Source organism: Lissotriton vulgaris, chromosome 2_1 (genome assembly GCF_964263255.1).
Source record: "Lissotriton vulgaris chromosome 2_1, aLisVul1.2, whole genome shotgun sequence".
Taxonomy (NCBI): Eukaryota; Metazoa; Chordata; class Amphibia; order Caudata; family Salamandridae; genus Lissotriton; species Lissotriton vulgaris.
In genome coordinates, this window is record NC_141687.1 from 372,492,774 (window position 1) to 372,514,074 (window position 21,301).

General features: G+C 48.3%; 1 protein-coding gene across 2 annotated transcripts in view; it reads left to right on the plus strand.

Moving 5' to 3' along the window:
- The window catches only part of SMG6 (SMG6 nonsense mediated mRNA decay factor), a 1,283,123-nt gene that overhangs the window by 321,722 nt on the left and 940,100 nt on the right, over positions 1-21,301 (plus strand). The gene's annotated exons all lie outside the window — the stretch shown is intronic.

Here is a 21,301-nt window from a genome sequence, read left to right on the forward strand (position 1 = left end):
TCTGCTCAGGGGTTCCATGGAACTTTTTTTTTACAGGCAAATCTCATAATGCTGTATTTGCTTCTTCGGTGTCAGGCACCACGAGATCTCGTGTTCCATCACATTTATGCATGAGCTGCATACTGACCTCGAATGGGAATTTTTCTGTGGTGCTAGTGTGCCCCACCACCAACTTTCAACTGGATTTGTCCTTGAACTTGACCTGCTCTTTAAGCATAAGTGCTACAAGCCTAAGTCCATTGTCCTTGGAATTGAGAGGAGGCTTGGACCCTTATAACCAGAATGTCATGAGGTATTACATTAGAAATGTGCCTACATTTGCAGGTTTCCACTGACAGGGAGATATGAGCCACCATACTGTGGTTTGGGTTAAACCAATAACCCTTTAGCTACAACCTGTTGCTTCTGCCACAGGAGATCTTCTGAAACCTTTCGGACGATTTATGGATCAGTGAGTCACATTGGCTGATAACCTTGAGGGTAAGATGATAAACACCAGTCGTTGTCAGCTTAGCCATGGTGAGGGCCCTTAGTCACCTGCAAACAATTTGGGCTTCAACACATCTGCTGGAAGAGGTTGTTCGAGGCATGTGGGCTGCTGAATTCATATCTTGTGCATAGATCGCCGCCTAGTGTTGGGTCCGGATGATTGCACCTTGTTGTCCTGGAAGAGTCTTCGAAGTATCACGAGATAGGTGACTCCTCCCCTGGACTACAGTGCGCATGGGCATCTTCTCCATCCTCAGATAGTTTTTTTCCGCCATTGGGTTCGGATGTTATTCCTCTACTCCAACTTCGGAACAGAAACTAAAGTTCTTTAAAAGGCCAAAAGGCCTTTGACTTCAACTGTATTGTTCTCGCTCGGTACTTCTTGACTCGACCAAACTTTCCATCTTGATCCGGTCGTCGACACGGGCTGTTGGGCCTTTCGACGCCACGTGGGCCTGCTGTGGATAGAAAGGAGCCCACAATGCCACTCCAAATTCCCGCACACTGACAAACATACAGTATGCAACAAGTGCTTATTACCGGAGCACAACAAAGAAAATTGCCCAGCTTGTGCCCAATTCCGTTTGAAGAAGACCATCCGGATTCGACAGGCCGCTAGGCAAGAGATGCAGCGACCGGAACCGGAGAACATCTTCGATGATGAACAAGAACTCTCAGAAGAGGCAGATTCGGATCTAGATATAGTCACCGCCGAGGACCAGTCGGACTCTGATGACCAGATCCAGCCGGGGCAAACTGTGAGGTCACAGCCCCCAACACCGCTTAAACAGAAACCGAAGGCTCCGGTCGAAGCATCGCCTAAAGGCCTTAGCCGAGATCGACAAGCTCCTTCAGAAGCCCCGCCTTCCGGCTCGGCTCCGAAGCCAAAAACAAAGCCTTCCGATAGCCCAGGTCCAAGTAACGTTCTCCCCAAGAAGGTTGTCGAACCGAAGAGGGTCGTCAAACCGGAGAAGGCCGTAGAGCCAAAGGGCGTCGAACTGAAGAAGGGCGTCGAGCCAAAAGTCGTCGAGCTGAAGAATTTGGTCGAACCAAAGAAGGTCGCCCAACCAAAAAAGGTTACATAGTCAAAGGCTATCGAGCCGATGAAAAGCCGCGAACCAAAGCGGGTCGTCGATCCAAAAGGAACTCGCGACCCAAAGAAGGCCGTCGATCCTAAAAAGAGTTTGGATCAACACAAACAAAATCACACCACAAAACCCGTTGAACCGAAAAAAGTCACTGAGTCGCCAAAAAACATTGAGCCTAAGAAAGCCATCGAGCCAAAAGCTCCGGCCAATCTGAAAAAGGTCGTCGACCCAAATAAAGTCGGCGAGCCGAAAAAGAAAGCTAAACCAACAAAAGACGTCGAACCGAAGAAGGTTACCGACCCAAACAACAGTCGAGCCGAAAAAGACTCCACAGCCGAAGGCCCTCGAGCCAAAAAGTCACAAACAAGTCAGTAAGCCAAAAACATCGGCGCCAAAGACACGGACAGTGGAAGAAGAACTCTTCCATCCCAATCCGGAATCAGAGGAACAATCTAAACTGTATATAAACCCTGACACTGGCAAAGTTACAGTTTATTACCGAAAGAAGAGACCATTGGACACAGACACTCCTTCCCCTGTTCCTCCAAAGAAAAAGGACTTCGGGACTTCTCCCTCTAGGCCTTTTACTCCTCCTCCTTTCTATCCCAATATGCCTTGTGTGCCCTACTCCCCTACACATTCAGACTATAATGATGAGGATAACATAGGGGAAGATCCTCAAGATGATTTTAACGAACCAGAGGATCCACATCCACAGGATGACACATGGGAGGATCAGAATGATCCATATGACACACAACCCATCCCTGACGCCTCCCCATACCCTACAAAGCCTTCGCCTATGGACGACACCATTGTGCTTAACCAACTGCTAGATAGTGCAGCAAAATACCATAAGGTCGACATGCACACTGACCCAATAGAAGAAGATTTTCTATTTGACACTTTTCCTACCTCTGAGAAAAATGTCAGGACACTTCCTATGCTGAAAGGGGTACTAAAACACGCGCCAGATATATTTAAAGATCCAGCCAGAGCACGTGTACTCAATCCCAGGATTGAAAAGAAATATAAGGCGGCCCCTACAGACCCTGCTTACATTAAAGGCCAGTTGCCTTTAGACTCACTGGTGGTAGCAAACGCTCGCAAAAGAGCTAACTCGCAAACAACAGGAGTTGCTCCACCTCCTGACAAGGAGTCTAAGATATTGGAAGCCTCAGGCAAAAGAGTGGCCTCACAGGCTTCTAATTCATGGAGAATTGCAAATACACAGGTTCTACTAGCTCGCTACGAAAGAGCACACTATGACCAGCTTGAGAGTTTACTGCAACACCTGCCAGAACCTTACAAAGCTCAAGCTAACGACCTCATACAAGAAGGCAAATTTATTACCAATGCGTCCATTAAATGTGCGCTTGACGCAGCCGACACAGCAGCCAGGTCCATTAACACTAGCGTATTACTACGCAGACATGCCTGGCTACGTGTCTCAAGTTTTAAGAATGAGGTGCAATCCACCATCCTCAACCAACCAGTTAATCAAGACTTCCTGTTTCGCCCTGCAGTAGATACCATTTTAGATAAAATGAAAAAAGATACAGAAACTGCAAAATCTATGGGCGCGCTACAGTTTCAACAACACAGAGGTTCCTTTCATCGCTCCTCCTACAGAGGCACCGCACGAGGCAACACCTCACAGACTTCCTCTACAAATAAAGGCATCACCCAAAGTTCCTTTAACAAGGGCGCTAACAGGGGAGGTTATAGGGGCAATAATAACAAGGGCAGAGGACGTGGCGGCAATAACACCAGAGCCTCCACTGCCACCAAACAGTGACTTCATCACACACCCTCCAGACCATCTAACACCAGTCGGAGACAGAGTTAAACAATTCCTACCAGTCTGGAACGCAATTACCACAGACAGGTGGGTGAATCAAATTATCCAGTATGGTTATTGCCTGGAACTTACTTCTACTCCACCCAACATACCACCCAAACACCGTCCTATATCCAAAGAACACATCACCCTGTTACAACAATAGGTAAAATCCATGCTAGAAAAGGGGGCCATAGAGCCAGTCCCTATTCAACACCAAGGGACAGGAGTATACTCAATATACTTTCTTATTCCCAAGAAGGACGGGTCCCTCAGACCAATATTGGACCTCAGTCCGCTGAACCAATACATACTCTCGGAGCACTTCCATATGATCACTCTACAACAAGTACTCCCGTTACTCCAGCAAGGCGACTTCCTAGCAACATTAGACCTCAAGGACACATATTTTCACATACCTATACATCCAGCTCACAGGAAATACCTCAGGTTCACAATAGAAGGTCAACATTATCAGTTCAAGGTTCTCCCCTTCGGGGTAACCACAGCCCCAAGAGCACTCACAAAATGTTTAGCGGTAGTAGCTGCACACCTCAGAAGGCAACACATCCACGTGTTTCCATACCTGGCCGGTTGGCTCATAAAAGCAAACTCGTACGCGCAGTGTGCAAGCCATATGTCTGACACTCCAGCTGCTACACAGCCTGTTTTTTTCCATAAATTACCCAAAATTGCATCTACAACCCACCCACATACAGCAATATCTGGGAGCTACAATAGATACCTCAGTAGCAAAGGCATATCCAAATTCATCCAGGATAGCCAACATGCAGACTCTCATTCAAAGATTTCAGCCACAACACCCTTTGCCAGCTCGAGTGTTCATGCAGCTCATAGGCATGATGGCTTCCTGCATATTCATTGTTCCTCATACCCGACTTCAAATGCGTCCACTGCAGGAATGTCTAGCACAGCAGTGGGACCAAGCTCAAGGACAACTGAAGGACCTAGTGTTGGTAGACAGTCGCGCTTGCAACTCTCTGTAGTGGTGGAACCCACAAAACCTTTCAAAGGGGCAACAGTACTAGTTGTGGAACCGGCTCTTGGAACAAACAGCGGACGCATCACTGACCGGTTGGGGAGCACACTTACTTCAATACAAAGTCCAAGGGCTGTGGACAATCAAACAAAAGAAACTGCATATCAACCAACTAGAGTTGCTAGCAATATTTCTGGCACTAAAAGTATTCCAGAAATACTTGTACAACAAGGCTGTGTTGATCCGGACGGACAACATGACAGCCATGTACTACATCCAGAAACAAGGAGGAACACACTCTCCACAGGTGACCCACTTAGGACAGAGCATATGGAGGTGGACAATTCCAAGAAACATTTTTCTCCTAGCAGAACACCTGCCAGGGAAAGACAATCAAGTAGCTGATCTGCTAAGCAGACACAGCTAACAGCTACACGAATGGGAGATTCACCCCCAAGTTCTCCAACCATTCTTCCAGAAATGGGGGCACCCATAAATAGATCTGTTTGCCACAAACGAAAACTCAAAATGCCAGTACTTTGCAGCCAGGTTCCCACAGCCGTTGTCACAGGGCAATGCGATATGGATGAACTGGTCAGGCAGATTTGCGTACGCTTTTCCACCAGCTCCACTGATTCCGCTGGTAGCACGCAAATGTCAGCAGTCACTCGCAATGATCCTGGTTGCTCCCACATGGGCAAGACAGCCATGGTACACAACGTTCCTGGAGCTTTCAGTAGTTCCCCATCAAAAACTGCGCCTCTCACCCCATCTTTTAACTCAGAACAATGGAGAAATCGAACACCCAGATCCTAATCAGATGAACCTAGCGATCTGGCTCCTGAGATCTTAGAGTTTGGATACCTTAACTTACCTCCTGATTGCATGAACATTATCAAGGAGGCAAGACGGCCAACTATTAGAGCATGCTATGCAGCTAAATGGAAAAGATTTGTAATTTATTGCAACATCAATCTATCAGATGCTTCCATCCAAAACATTATCTGTTACCTCTTGCATCTTCAAAGATGCAATCTAGCATACTCTTCTATAAGGCTACATCTTGCTGCTATAGCAGCATATCTCCAGAACAGGCAACACCTTTCCCTGTTTAGGGTACCATCAATAAAGGCTTTTATGGAAGGTCTTAAAAGGATAATCCCTCCAAAGCACCCACCTTCACCAGTCTGGAACTTAAATTTGGTACTTACCAGACTTATGGGACCTCCTTTCGAACCACTCCACTCATGTGAATTGCAATTTCTATAATGGAAGGTGGCATTACTGATTGCCATTACCTCTCTCAGGCGAGTAACTGAGCTTCAGGCACTAACAATTCAAGAACCCTTCATGCAAGTACATGCGAATAGGGTAGTACTTGGGACCAACCCTAAGTTTATGCCAAAAGTCATATCCACTTTCCATATCAATCAATCAATAAAACTGCCAGTTTTCTTTCAAAACCCACAGTCAGTAGCCGAAAGAGCCCTACACACACTAGATGTAAGGAGAGCGCTGCTATATTATGTTGACAGGACTAAATCATTTCGAAAAACAAAGCAGCTGTTTGTTGCTTTTTCACCGCAACATAAAGGTAATCCCATCTCAAAATCAGGAATAGCCAGATGGATAGTTAAATGCATTCAGATATGCTATCAAAAAGCTAAGCGCACTCTGACAGTTCCCCCAAGAGCACACTCTACATGTAAAATGGAGGCATCCATGGCTTTCCTAGGGAATATCTCCCTTGACGACATATGTAGGGCAGCTACATGGTCTACCATACACACTTTCACTAAACGCTATTGTGTAGACGTGCAATCAAAGAAGCAAGCTGCTGTAGGCCAGGCTTCCTTCAAACTCTTTTTCAGACTGCTGCAGCTGGTACAGGTGACCACCGCTAGAGGAGATACTGCTATACAGTCTATGCACAAGATATGAATTCAGCAGCCCACATGCCTCGAACGGAATATGCTACTTACCAGTATGCATCTGTTCTTGGCATGTAGGGCTGCTGACATTCATATCGCCCACCCTCCTCCCCGGTGCCTGTTGCAGCTGCAGTATTCTCTCTTACAGTATTCTCTTTTGCATGGCCATCTCTTACTTTGCTATACTCCATCTCTGACAATGGCGAAAAACAATCTGAGGATGGAGAAGATGCCCACGCGCACTGTAGTCCAGGCGAGGAGCCACCTATCTCGAGATACTTCGAAGACTCTTCCAGGACAACAAGGCGCAATCATCCGGACCCAACACTAGGTGGCGATCTATGCACAAGATATGAATGTCAGCAGCCCTACATGCCAAGAACAAATGCATACTGGTAAGTAGCATATTCCTATTATTCACCCATGTAAGAGTCGCCGGAAGAGTCTGTCATGGAAACTTGACTCTAGTAAAATTGCCACAACAAATGGCCAACCACCGCTCATTGAAGCTACTCTCTATCTCAGGATATCGACTTCTTTTGTGTCCTTGGTCTGGCTTTATACTGAGATGCGCATTCCTAGGTTCACAAATATGTTGGTAATCTAAAACGGCTATACTTGCACCTAATAGGACCTTCCTCTGTGCCTGCTCCATATCCATTTCAACATGGAAGCAGTCACTCATGAGCTAGTCAGATTTAAGGGAGTCTGCCCTAACACATGCATTTGATATCTTTATTGGTTCAAGAATAGTTAAAAAAATAATTGGTCTATAAATTCCTAGTATTGCATCAAATTTGCCTCCCCAGTTTTGGTGACCTTTCACCTATCATCCTTCCTGCCAGGGGCAACACTAGGGCATTCTCATATATTATCTTTGTTGCAAGATCTGTGTACTCCTTTGGATCAGAGTCTGTCAGGTGATGGTGAACCTATGATGTGGGGCTTTTCTTGAGCCCAAATATCTTTCACTCCGGACTGACTCCATATCAGTGACGGGAGGCAGAACAAGGCTATCTAAACACTCTATCTAATGAATGCTTATCGGCCCCCATTCTCCCTCATATGAATAGTCTGGGTTCCTTGTGCTTTTCCTGAAAGACAATCATTGAAATATGCCTGAAGCCTCACTGATTGTTGTTTTAGGAAAGGTATTTAACGGGTAATGATTCCCTTCAGACAAAGTTCTGCCTGTACCTTTCTTTTACAAATCTCTTTGATCTCACCCACCATGGGTATAGGAGAACATCTTAAGCAGTGGCACCACTTGACAAGTTAAAAAAAAAATGCATTCCAGTGAGAAGCGCTCCTGCCAGAACACAAATTGTGGTTGTCTGTGTGCACCATGCACAATGTGATAGCATATAGAGAAGTTCAAAAAGCAAATTCCAGTTTCTAGAGAGAGTTTACAGTGCACCTTGCACATACAGTGCTGTATCGATGCATGTTCTTTGTTCATTTTGTGGCCTTAATAACACATTTGCTAGCATCATGACCTTGGATGGCTCTATGAGAAGACATAACTGACTCAGTCTCGCTCGTGCAGGAAGTCCAAGACACAGTGCTCCACATGTGTTTCCAGAAGAACAGTCCACAAGCACCCTCTCAGCTAACAACATTCTGAATAAATGCAAAACGGTAGTGATGTCCAAGTCACTTTCAGATATTTTTACTTAACCATAATCCTGTTCAATCCTATATAGGTAATTCTTTACTCACCCGCTTGTAGTTGCCTATTTGGGTTTACAGTTCATGGAACCGTAGACCCCTCATGGACATATCGTTCTAAACAGAAAAATAAAGGAGGCCCCCTTTCTTAACTGGTCTGGGACCAGGGGAGATAAGTATGCAAAAAACAGAAGATGTCCCTTTGTCTAAAGCAAGTGGACCACTAATATGATCCAACAAGTTTGATGTTATAGATTCGCCTATTTTTTGGCAAATATGACAGCCACACACAAAGTGAACTTACTAATATGAGAGGGACTAGCAGTAGATTAAATAAGTGTTTCGACAATACAAAGAATTATTGATCCTGACAGAACAAGGGATACACAATTTACAAAAAAACTATATTCACAAGTTTGTTGTTTAAAAACAAAACATACATATGTTTATTGTACTTCATACAGTTGTTTCAACAATTGGCAACAAATTCATACATACATAGATTATAAATCACATCACTATATGGATAATACAAAAAAGTTTTAAAAATGATTACACAAACATATTAAAATTGTTCGAGAGACCACCTCACTAGCTTCCTCACTGCCCACAGTCTGCTATATCCTCCTCAAAGGCGTGAGTCCTCAGACCTTGGTCCAAGGACATCACTCTCCCCGACAGCTCTGCGGCAACCAGTGCTGCTCCCGAAGCCAGCCAGCCCTCAGTGATAGGGTTTGAGCCCACCCTCGGACAGTTTTTTTGATCTTTTGCCTGTGTGAGCCTTTTTGTGTGGTTCTGTGCCTGATACTGTTTTGTTCTTTTGTTCTCAGCGTGTTATTCCTTTTGTGCCCATTCCTTGTATTTTAAGGTCCTTTCTCATAGTGCCCCCTCGGTGTGTTCTGGTTTTCCCGCCGCTCTCGCCCAGTATCCTGCACTTCTCCCAGCTGCTCTTCCCTCCATCCTCCCCCCCCCTCCCCTAAAAATACCGACAGCTGCAGTGGAGTGCACATGAGTCCTCAGACCTTGGCCCAAGGACATCACTCTCCCCAACAGCTCCGCGCAGCAGTGCTCCCGAAGCCAGCCAGCCCTCAGTGGTAGGGTTCGAGCACACCCTTGGCCCGTTTTTCTGTCTTTTGCCTGTGTGAGCCTTTTTCTGTGATTCTGTGCCTGATACTGTTTTGTTCTCAGCCTGTTCTTCTTTTTGTGCCCATTCCGTGTTTTTTAAGGTCCTTCTCTTAGTGCCCCCTCGTTGTGGTCTGGTTTTCCCGCTGCTCTCACCCCGTATCCTGCCCCGCTCCTGCCTCCCAGCTGCTCGTCCCTCCCCCTCCCCTACAAATGCCGACCGCTGGGCGATCACGCCGCTGGTGCGCACCTAAGGCAACCCTGTCTGCGCCCGTCCGTGCCCAATGCCAGACCCCCTGACCCTCGCAACCTCCACAGGACCCGACACCGCTAAGACGCACACACCCTCCATGCACTCAACGGCCGAAACCCCTCCTGTTTCCAAGCCACCCGAGGACCACCCACGGACCTTTCACCTGCCGAAGCTGCATCTACACCAGCCAGCGCACACCAGCACGCCTTGCCCATGCCAACACTGCAGGCCAAAACCATCTCAGCTGCATACTTCTCAACACCCGCTCAGTCCACAAGCACGCCGTCGAACTTTGGGACCTGCTCGACTCCTCCACTCCGGACGTCTCCTTTTTGACGGAAACATGGATGAACACCCTCCTCGGCACTGGATACAGCCATAGCCATCCCCGACGGCTACAAGATTACGCGCAGAGACCAGAATAACAACAAACCTGGAGGAGGAATCGCCATCATCCACAGGGACACCATCAGAGTCTCAACCAGCTCCGAAGACTCCCTCAACATGGCCGGACACCTACACTTCCAGATCCATGTCAACACCACCACCCTCAGAGGAACCCTCGTCTACAGACCCCCGGGACCCCGACCACAGTTCAGCGAATCCATTGCCGACCTTATTAGCACGCATACCATCGCCTCCACAGACTACATCCTCTTCGGAGGCCTGAACTTCCACCTAGAGAACATCAACGACAACAACTCCATAACACTGATTGACAACCTCGCCAACCTCAGACTCAGACAACATCGCAACCTCAGACTCGGACAACACGTCACGACACCCACCCACTCCGCTGGACACGCTCGACCCCATCTTTTCTGCTAGTGACCACGTCTCCTTCAGCCACACCACCGGACTCCACTGGACCGACCACCACTGCATCCACTTCTCCTTCGAGAAACACACCGTACACAACCAACCGCAACCGTCCCACACCGCAGCTGGAAAAAAGTCACGAAGACCAGCTCATCACCGCACTCGCCCGAGACCCTCCTCCCGACTCCTTCGAGACCGATGCAGCAGCCCACAACTTCAGACTATGGATCGACTACTGCGCCAACACCCCCGCCCCACTCAGAAAACCCGCCAACAGACACACCAACACTAGAGCCATCTGGTTCAACAGCAACCTTCAGAACTCCAAACATACTTGCAGTAAACTCGAGAAGCAATGGCGTAAGGACCCGACAGCAGACAACCACGCAGCCCTCATGAACGCCAGACGCAGACACCACTAGCTCATCAGATCTGCCAAAAGAACCTCCTTCAAGGAACGTATAGATAATGCACACAACAGCAAAGAGCTCTTCAACATTGTGAAAGAACTTGCCACCCCCCAGCAGCCAGCTCTAATGACATCCCAATGTCACAAGAACTCTGCGCCTCCCTGGCTACTTTCTTCCGCTGCAAGATCGCAGACATATACAATAGCTTCGATACCCAGACGCATACGGCAGACGCCGACACCCCAGAATCAACACCCACTGAACGCACCGATCTTCTGCACTCCTGGTCCAACGCCAACGACGAAGAAACTGCCAAAATCATGAACACCATCCACCCGGCTCACCTTCCGACCCCTGCCCCCACCACATCTTCAACATGGCAAGCACCATCATCGCACCCCAACTTCGAAAGATCATCAACAACTCCTTCAAGACCTCCACTTTCCCAGAGAGCTGGAAACAAGCCGAAATAAACGCCCTCCTCAAGAAACCCAAGGCGGAACCAAAGGACCTTAAGAACTTCAGACACATCTCCCTGCTCCCATTCCCAGCTAAAGTCATTGAGAAGACCGCCAACAGACAACTGACCCTCTGCCTGGAGGAGAACCACGCCCTGGACTCCTCCCAATCTGACTTCCGCAGCAACCACAGTACTGAGACCGCCCTCATTGCCGCCACTGACGACATCAGGACTTTACTTGACAAGGGCGAGACCACGGCCCTTATCCTCCAGGAGCTTTTGGCCGCTTTCGACAGACTGCCACCACACCCTGCGCACACGCCTCTACGACGCAGGGATCCGAGGCAAAATCCTGGACTGGATCACCTCCTTTCTCACCGGAAGAACCCAGAGAGTCCGCCTCCCCCCCATACCGTTCCGAAGCCACCACGATCACCTGCGGCGTACCCTAAGGATCAGCCTCAGCCCAACCCTTTTTAACATCTACATGGCACCGCTTGCCAACATCGTCCGAGCACACCACCTCAACATTGTCTCGTACGCCAACGACACGCAGCTGATCCTCTCCCTCACCAAAGACCCGGCCATCGCCAAATTCAACCTCCACGTAGGAATGAAGGGCGTAGCCTGAATTTGAACTCTGACAAGACGGAGGTACTCATTCTCGGTTCAACCCCTCAGCATAGGATGACTCCTGGTAGCCGGCCGTGCTGGGAGCTGTCCCGACACCAACAAACCACGCCTGCAACCTAGGGTTCATCCTAGACTCAATGCTCACCATGACCCAGCAAGTCCACGCCGTCTCCTCCTCCTGCTTCAACACCCACCGAATGCTCCAGAAAATCTACAGATGGATACACACCGAAACCAGGAGGTCAGTCACCCAGGTACTCGTCAGCAGCAGGATGGACTACGGCAACGCACTCAATGCAGGAACCTCGGCTACACTTCAGAAGAGACTTCAACGCATACAGAACGCCTCTGCACGCCTCATCCTTGGACTCCCACAGCCACATCACCACCCACCTACGAGACCTCAACGAACGACTGTCCTTCTACACCCCGAACCGCCAGCTGCACTCCGCCGACCTGCCATCGACACCTTCCCACGCAACCCTGGAACGACCACCAGCGGCAGATCATTCTCCCACCTCGCCGCCAAGACGTGGAACATCCTCCCCGCCCATCTGCGTCCTACTCAGGACCTGCTGACCTTCAGGAGACTTCTCAGGACCTGGCTGTTCGACCAGTAGCTCCCGCCCCACCCCCTTAGCGCCTTGAGACCCTTGTGGGTGACTAGAGCGCTCTCAAATGTTTTGATTTGATTAATTCATGCTTTGCAGAGTACTGAAACCACCCTCTGTCATTTGTTCATTTCGTCTTATTACTTCTGCCTATCACTTTCGCCTCTCCTCCCTTATTATATTTCATGATCTTTTTGTTATATTTGACAAAGTTATTCAGCTTGCCTGCTGTTCACACATTCTAATCTTGGCACCACAGACTTGCCATAAAACTAGTATTCATTCGGTCTTTTAAACCATTCAGTCTTGCCTCACTGTCTACTCTAAACTCTCAGTCAAATAACTTCGTTCTGTTTCGCTTTTAGTTTCTAATCTTGTGACACTCAGATCTTTCCTCCTTTTGCCATGATCAACCCATACTACAAACATCGATCTCTAACTTCTTTACAGCCGTCTGCCACTGAATGGTTACCAGATCATTTATGCTAAACTAAATCAAAACTGAAATAATTTTTTCTTACCACTTTTTACCTACCTCTCTTCTTTACCTTGTCAACTTCCTCCTAACATCCTTCCTGTCATGCCGTCAGCCAAAATTCAACACACCCACAGCAGCCAGAATTCTATTACGGAATATTTTTAAAAAAAAGCTAATATCCTCACTGGTCTTCAGCAAACTCAACTACTGGAACTATTGTTTTTGGCAGCTCTGGTTGTCTTTTCCCCTCAATTGACAAAAGTCCTCGACTTTGCCTCTAGGACCATTTATAATCTTTCCAAACAGTCATACCTCCAGCTGCTGCCAAGCTGACTGGCTTTCAACTAAAAATAGATCTCCCTATGCGTTAGTGATCCTTGCTTTTCAGAACTATAAACTGCCCTTCCCCAATCTACCTTTCCTCTATACATACAACTGTGTCCGTGCTTGCAACTTAAATTTGGGCATCCTTAAACTCCTACTCACCATCAAATCTGTGTGTGCTGCTTCAATATTTTTGTCCTCCTTACTTATTAGAACCCCTACCCTGAAACTCTTGCAGCTGAACTGCTCTCTCTTTCTCTGCTAACCACCGTAAAGGGTACCCTCATGTTGGGCGAACACTATCATCTAAACACCATCTTCTTTTTCTGACTCTTTTTAGGAACTGTAAATCTTTATGTATGAAACATCTGTTTGTACTATCTGGTGTGCAAAATATCCTCCACCATACATAACTTGCTCTAGGGGTTCCCCATTCTAACTGATAAATGCTTAGGAACCATTTACCTTTGATATGTGCAGCATTTCCTGTCTGTCAAAATGTTATATATTGCAATATATTAAAATAAAGTTCTAATTGATATTTCTAACAGCAGATTTCTCACCTTGTGAATATTCTTCAGGCATCACATTGATCTGTAAATTTAAAAGAAGTACTCCTAGGTGCTGGTAGGTGGCCTCTTGCGGCTGCATACTAACATTTTTCTGCTCCGGAAGTGATGAGCGAAGCCACATACAAGTGCCACCCATCTGTGCTGATGACAGTTCCTTTCTTTCCACTTATTCAGATTTGGGCCTGGCGCTACTCCTTAAACTATTGACACATTTCCACAGTGTTCTAGGGATGAGACCTCCCAAAGCAACAGGTTGTAAGATCTGTAGACCCTGTTGCAAAATTATGTCTCTGACAGAGAAACACGATTACTGTCTCTGGTGCCTTTATTGTAACACAACTCCAGGACCTTTGACAACTGCACCCAGATGAACCTCAAGGCTAAGCAGGATCGCAAGGTGAAATTCTACATTGCAAACACCAAAACACTGGACGCCATTACTGGTCAATGTTGCAGTCAAAGTTATCTGGTAAGTTTAAGACAAAGCACAAAAAGTTCAAACGGGACTCTGCCCCTTCCCAGCAGTCTCAAACTCCAGAGACAGGCAAGGGCACCCACGTACCTCTCTGTCTCGCTCCTGATCCCCATTGGAGCAGCTTCTAAACTTGGTCCTGATGCACTCCGAATTTCTGGGTACATTGGCAAAATTGCAGCAGGTTGAGGTCTTACCTGAGGCCATGATGCTGATTTTTGGCACTTTATAGATTCCCTCTAGTGTGCCTTCAAGCCCCAAGGATCCATGAGGGCCTCCAGTCAGATTTTTGCCAGCAAATCCACTCTTTGTCCTCTAAACCCACCTCAGGTTCTGCCCCATTGCCAACTTTGGTTCAGGCACCACCCTTGCACCAGTTTCCTTCGCATTGACAGCACTGGAGTAGGCAGCACCCATCATCCACTCCAACTCTGAGGCAAACTCATCCCAACCTCAACAATGACAGCATCCCTATCCTACGGGGGCACAGGCATCCAGCTACATATCTGATATGGTTACCATGTCTTTAACTTGTGGAACAGCCCCCAAGTATTGCACAATATCTTTGACATAGACCCAGTCAATGACCATTTTGATGAAGGGAATGACTTAGTCCCCAATACACTAAGGACAATTGGTATGAGAAGTTACAGCATGCCAGTGGCTTAGATACCTCGGGACTGGCCTGGTTTCTCCTCCTGGATCTGCCAAGGTATAATGCACCTCCTTCGCTATAGTGGTGTGGAGGGCTACAGATGCACTTGCTTTACAACAACCTCTCATAGGTCCTGCGACAATTACTTCGAAGAGGTCCTTCAACCAGGCCAGGCACCTATAGAACCGGACTTATGCTTCAATTAAATCCTGATTGATACCCTTGTAGGTCCTTGGGGAAAAAACCCTGCTCTAGACCTCCAGTGAACAGACAAATAGTTAATTGCCATAGACCAGATCCAGGCAACCCAGACTTTATTACTCAGCACTCTAACCCTGAGAGTTGGTGGGACATGCCTCTACAAGTAAAGGTGCGTCTTAACGTCTTTCCCAACACCCCATCTTATTAGAAGTCAAAACGCATTGCAACATTTTGGAAAACCTATGTTCTCATTTACAAGCACAGCTGTCAGATCTGTATCTTTAATGGACATGCCAGTCGATGGCTATGCTTTTTTGGTGAGAACGTGAATACAGCTTTGACCAGTTTAAGGAAAGGTGGGCCACAGCACATTCTTTGTGTCTATCCGCCCCTACCAGGGTGTCCCACTAGCAATTTCGTTCCCTCCATTACCATTGCATCGGTTTTCAGTATTACCAATGCCAGATCCTTCCACCAGCAGCAGGTCTTTCAGCCTTTTTATGGCCGCAGGTCACAACGACAATACCCAGAACATCTAGGACAACATGCAGCTGAGTCCCTTGCTCCTATAGCAACCGCAGTCACAAAACCGCTTTAATGTGTTCTTTCTGGCACACATCCACCCTGTCAGGGGCATGATCTGACATTTCCTCCAAGGGTTGGAAGTCATCACATTGGACAATGTCTCCTCCAAAAAGTCCAACAATGTTTAGGCCTCCCTTTCCTTCACACCTCGCACACTTCATCACCATTAGAGCGGCTAACTGAGCACCACGTGTCTGTCTTGCAGCAGGAAGTGCAGACCCTTTTGGCAAAGGGGTCATAGACTTCCGGGCTCGGAAATAGGAAGTGGGGGTTCTCTTCCAGGGGATCCTCATCAAAGTCATAAGCATTAGAATATTCCCGCCCATGCGCGGGACCCCGGAAACACTGTATTATATGTGCCCCACATATATATACTCCTATATATATAAATACATATATATATAAAAACATGCAATAGCAGCCAAATCACATCAGAGCTGAAATATGCTGTGAAGAATTTCCACCATACATGAGTAATATGCATTAGAAACATGAGAAACAACACCAAAGATTGTTTAGAAACTGTTTTAATGCTTAGGCAGCAGTAGAAATTCTTATAACTCACTGAAAGCATAGAAAGCTCCCAGGCTGCATTGCAATCACACAGTCTAAAAAGACTGAAAAGCTAACCTGTAGCTGTATACAAAAAAACCTGACACCGTGCCTTTAAGGCACCCATGACCCCCGGTATCCCATCATGCCTCAGGGGTGAAAGTTAGGTTAGTTGTTCTATCCGGCTCCTTCAGGAAGGATCCTGGTTACACAGCTCCACCAATTTCTGTTTTCTGACAGAAAATTACTTCTCTTTAAACAACTTTTTTACTTACTTTGGCATTTTACATCTAGTCAAGTAAGAAACTGTCTTTTTAAGTCAGTTTAGTGAGCATTTTCAGCTGAAAATGCCTACACTTTTTCATAAATGTCCTTCTTGTGGCAGCAAGAAAGCAAAATCAGACAACCACAACGTTTGTATCCTTTGTCTGCCTGAAGAACATGATCCAGGCACCTGTCCTCACTGCGAGCACCTGTCAGGAAGAACTCTCAAAGACAGGGAGAGAATTCACATCTATGGCCTGGCTCACAGGTCATCCAGAGGAAGGTCTCCGGGGAAGAAGGGCTCCAAGAAGCCTAAAACATCTTCAAAAGACAGGTCTTCCAACCCTTCAGCTTCAGCGTCAGGCTTGGCGCTGAGGAAAGAACCACCGGTGGATCGTTTGTCTTCAAAAATACCGTCGACTGCGGGCTCGCAGTCGAAAAGAAGAACAGGTACGTCGACGACATCGAAAGGAACCAGCTCCGTCGTCGAAATCCCCTCCGCCGTCGCCAACCGGGCGACGATCGGCGGCGAGAAATGTGACTCCGCCGCCGTCAACCGGGCGACTGTCGGCGTCGAGATCAAAGGCCCCTCCGCCGTCGTCAACCAGGCGACGATCGGCGTCGAGGGAGGTCACTCCTCCGCCGTCGTCATCCAGGCGACGACCGGCGTCGAGAAGTGTGACCCCTCCGCCGTCGTCTAAGAAACGACGTTCAGCGTCGAGGACCAAGACCCCTCCGCCTTCGACAGAAAAACGTCGATCGGCGTCGAGGACGCAGTCTCCGTCGACGTTTCGTCAACGCTCGGCGTCGAGGGTGTCCAATACCCCTCCGCCGTCGTCGCACAGACATTCGACGTCGAGACAGAGGGCTCCGTCGACGGCTGGTCATCGCCGTTCGACGTCGAGGCAGAGGACTCCGTCGACGGCTGGTCATCGCCGTTCAACGTCGAGGCAGAGGACTCCGTCGACGGCTGGTCATCGCCGTTCGACATCTAGGCAGAGGACTCCGTCGACGGCTGGTCAGCACCTCTCGACGTCGAGAGACCATAGATCCTCGCATCGATCGCCGTTGAGGCAATCGAAGTCGAGATTGTTGGACCCGCCGACCCAGAGGCGTTCGGCGTCGAGAGAAGAACGCTTGACGTCGAGACATTCAGAAAGAGCTCGATCGTCGTCAAGAAACTCTGTGATCATGGTTACGGAGTCAGCGTCATTCCACTTCACAGTCTTCTGGCTCCTCAACAACATCCTCAAGGTCCAGAAGTCCTGTCCGTAGATCTCCTGTGCGTCAGCCAGATCCTTCGGCTGCAGAGATCAGACTGTCACCTAGATGGTACAAGTCAGGGGCTGCTAAGCGTATGCAAGAGTATGTCAGCCCGCATCACAGACCTCCTCTTCAGAGTCTGGTTGAGGAGATGGACAAGTGTAGTCCTCAGAGGCGCAAATCACCTGTGAGAACACCAACCAGACATCGCTCTCCCAGAAGGGAACTTCCGGTTAGATCCCGATCTCCCGGAAGAGAAAGTCCGGTCAGGCCTCGTTCACCCAGAGGAGAAGATCGGGTCAGATCTCGCTCTCCTAGGAAGATCATTCAAAAAGATCGCATGAGAGGAGGCACAGTGCTCACCGTAGACGTCGAAGAACTCCGTCTACTTCATCTACCTCTTCTACCAGGTCTACCAAGAGGAATTACTCTCCTACACTGACGGATAGTCCTACTTCTAGATCCTCTCCAGTGGATGACATCAGCACTTATCTGGATGTCCTGCAAAGAGGAGCTCAGAAGCTGACATTGAAATGTCTGTCCCTCAGGTTACTACGACAGTAATTTTTGAAACTTTACACAAAAATCTATCTCTCGTCCACTGCTGCCTTTAGTCCCGGGGATTATGGATTCTGTCAAAGAAGTTTTCCTAACTCCAGCAGCTATCAGAGCGGTGCCAGCCCGCATTCAGAAGAAATACAAACCGGCATCTTCTTACCCGGTTTTTTGTAAAATCTGACCCTCCAGCAGACTCTGTGATAGTGGCAGCGGCGAGAAAGACGCATGCAGTGGCTGCTTCCTCTTCAGTCCCACCAGACAAGGATAGCAAATCTCAGGACTCGTGGGGTCGCAAAGTTTGCAATTCAGCTGCCTCCACTCTGAAGGTCTCTAGTGCGGCTGCACTTCTCGGTAGATACGACAGAGCCTTATGGGACTCCATGGAAAGGTTCAAGTCCAAACTGCCAAAGGAAGACCAGAAGGACTTTGAAGAGACTATGACAGGGGGATGTCTGGTGGCGAACTAGTTGATAAGCACAGCTGCGGATGGTGCATTGCTTGCAGCACATTCCTACTCACATGGGGTTTGTGCCAGGAGGTCGGCTTAGTTGCGCCTCACAGGGCTGAAGCTGGAGGCTCAGCATCTCATCCTTAATCTTCCCTTTTCGGGTTTCTCTCTCTTCGGAGAACATGCGGACGAAGAGATGACCCGTATGAAGACTGAACTATATACAGTAAAAGCGGTGGGTTTGGAAAAGAAAAAAGAATTCAAACGCCGCTTTAAGACCAACAGGGGGAGAGGGGCTCAACAGAGGGTTCAAACCTCTCAGTGGTCCCAAAGTAAGAACCAGGGAAAATCCCAGTTTCGAGGCAAAGCCAACAGAGGTAGAGGAGGTCACCAACAGTCCTCTAACACCACGAGAGGAGGAAAAGCCTGAGCAGTGGCTTCCTCTGGCGCCGTTGCCCACTCCAGTGGGAGGAAGTGCGTCACAACACCTGGCAGAGTGGGTCAGCATCACAAAGGATCAGTGGGTGCTGAATATACTGCGCAATGGATACAGGCTACGTTTCCGTGCGCTTCCAAAGAGCATTCCTCCAAAGAACTCTTGCCCTCACCAGCTAAACTTGCTCCGAAGAGAGGTGAAAGTTCTACTACAATAAAGAGCTATAGAGGAAGTTCCTCCCTCTCAAAGAGGAAAGGGAGTCTACTCCAGATACTTTCTGGTCCCCAAAAAAGATCAGGAGGACAAGTTCAGACCAATACTCGATCTGCGTCTCTTGAACAAAGTCATCGTCAAAGAAAAGTTCTGCATGTTAGCTCTTCACCAAATATGCCCACATCTTCAAGCCGGAGATTGGATGTGTTCGGTGGATCTGCAAGATGCATACTTTCACATTCCAATTGCTCTACAGCATCGCAAGTACTTGAGGTTTGTCGTAGGAAGCAAACACTACCAGTAGAAGGTGCTACCCTTCGGTCTCAAGTCCGCACCACAAGTCTTCACCAAATGCATGGCAGTGGTGGCGGCTTTTCTTCACAAAAAGGGACTCTTCATCTACCCATACCTGGACGACTGGCTACTAAAGGGCTCATCTCCGGTACAGGTAACGCACGATCTGCAACTTTGCCTGCACCAGTTGCACAGACTCGGTCTCCATGTAAACCTGGAGAAGTCAGTCCAGCGGCCTACACAGTCCATCCACTACCTAGGCTCCGTTCTGGACACAAGATTGGGAAAAGCGTTTACTTCGGAGGAGAGACTTTTTTCAATGAGTCAGAAATGTGGGATTCTGCTAGAGTCTCGGTTTCCAACAGCCCGACAAGTAGCATCCCTGCTGGGTTACATGGCGTCCTGCATTTTTCTCATCCCAAACGCCAGGCTGAGAATGCGGTCTCTGCAGCAGGCTCTAGAGGACCAGTGGGACCAAGCGACAGGGCGTTGGGAAGATCGTTCACTCTTTCCCAAGCAACGAAGGATGCCATCAAATGGTGGACTCGGAGGAGGAATGTGCTGGTGGGAGTGCCGTTTCACCAACCTCTTCCATCCCAGTCTATAGTGACGGATGCCTCGCTGCAAGGCTGGGGAGCGCACATGGGTCCACTTCAAATTCAAGGTCAGTGGTCTGCGCAGGAGCAGACATACCACATCAACATGCTGGAACTCAGAGCGGTATTTCTAGCTCTCAAAGCTTTCTCTCCAGTGATAGAGTCCAACTCAGTCCTAGTTCAGACGGACAATACGACCACCATGTTCTATCTGAACAAACAAGGAGGCACCCGATCTCGCCCACTCTCCCGAGAGGCTCAAACAATCTGGCATTGGCTTCTCTCTCGAGGCCTCACAGTAGTGGCGGTGCACCTTCCAGGCGAGTTGAACGTAAAAGCAGACGCACTCAGCAGGTACTTCGAAGATCAGCCAGACTGGGTGCTGAACGACGAAGTTGTAGAAGAGCTGTTTCGTTGCTGGGGTCGTCCAGCCATAGACTTGTTTGCAGACGACGAAAACGCCAAATGCCACGCCTTCGCGTCCAGGTTCCACCGGCCAGGAACGTAGGGGAATGCTCTCCTGATGGATTGGTCGGAAACATTCGCTTACGCGTTTCCTCCCCTGGCTCTGATTCCGAAGGTAGTGTCCATGCTCCTCAGGTCGGACATGGAGATGATCTTGATAGCTCCGGATTGGCCACGGCAGTGGTGGTACCCGGACCTTCTGCATCGTCTGAGTGTCCACACAGACGACTTCCTTGCAGGCCCGACCTGTTGAGCAAGATGAACGGGAGGATAATGCATCCCAACCTCCCATCACTGAACCTTACAGCATGGCTCCTGAGGTCCTGCAATATGGACATCTGAACTTACCTCCCGAATGCATGAACATTTTAAAGGAGGCTAAGAGGCCGTCCACGAGAGCGTCCTATGCGTTCAAGTGGAAAAGGTTCTACATATGGTGTAGGGATCATCACTTAGATCCGACTAAAGGGCAGGAGGAGGTAATCCTGCCATACCTCCTTTCCTTGGCAACTTCTGGTTTGAAATATGCTTCCATTAGAGTGCATTTGTCAGCCATAGTAGCGTACAGAAAATCACCTAATCAGATTTCTTTCTTTCAGAT